The 493-nt window shown below is 36.5% G+C and overlaps 1 long non-coding RNA gene across 1 annotated transcript; it reads right to left on the bottom strand.

Annotated features, from left to right (window-relative positions):
* Positions 1-37: 37 nt before the first annotated feature.
* On the bottom strand, positions 38-493 carry LOC113473617. The gene is made up of 2 exons (XR_003395549.1): positions 453-493; positions 38-104 (listed from the first exon to the last, which is right to left on the bottom strand). It is a non-coding gene; the product is annotated as an uncharacterized LOC113473617 (long non-coding RNA).

Below are 493 nucleotides of genomic sequence, written 5' to 3'. Positions count from 1 at the left end.
GATTCTGAATCCAGACACCAGAGTCGTACCATTTTTCTTGTGAATATTGTTGATCTCGTAGCTGGGATAGGGTTTCAGATTGGGAGAGAGGTTACCCTTGGCCTCTGTAACAGAGAAGAGTGAGAACAACACAAATAAGTAACATAGCCGTTTTGCCGTAAAAAGTGGACATAAACGGCAGACCTCTTAGCGGAACAGACAGAGAGATGGAAATATTGACATTGACAACACCAAATTTGAATTTATTGATGCATTTGGAGTAAGAATAGTTTCAACTCTCATGATTTTTAGCAATGTTCAGACGAAAGTAAATTTTCATTAATACAGATAACCAACCCATATAGAAATCCCCAATTTTAACACAGGTTGTATTATTTTCATACACCTCACTACATTGCTATACATACTACTTACGAGTATATTTAGTCTAGGAGTTCTATTATCAAACTTACCAGTAAGGTTGATATAGTTGAGTGTAGAAACAATACCGCTC

Source organism: Diaphorina citri, unplaced genomic scaffold (assembly GCF_000475195.1).
Source record: "Diaphorina citri unplaced genomic scaffold, Diaci psyllid genome assembly version 1.1 scaffold49196, whole genome shotgun sequence".
NCBI lineage: Eukaryota > Metazoa > Arthropoda > Insecta > Hemiptera > Psyllidae > Diaphorina > Diaphorina citri.
The sequence above is the reverse complement of the archived record's forward strand: the minus strand, read 5'-3'. Positions and strand labels throughout refer to the sequence as shown.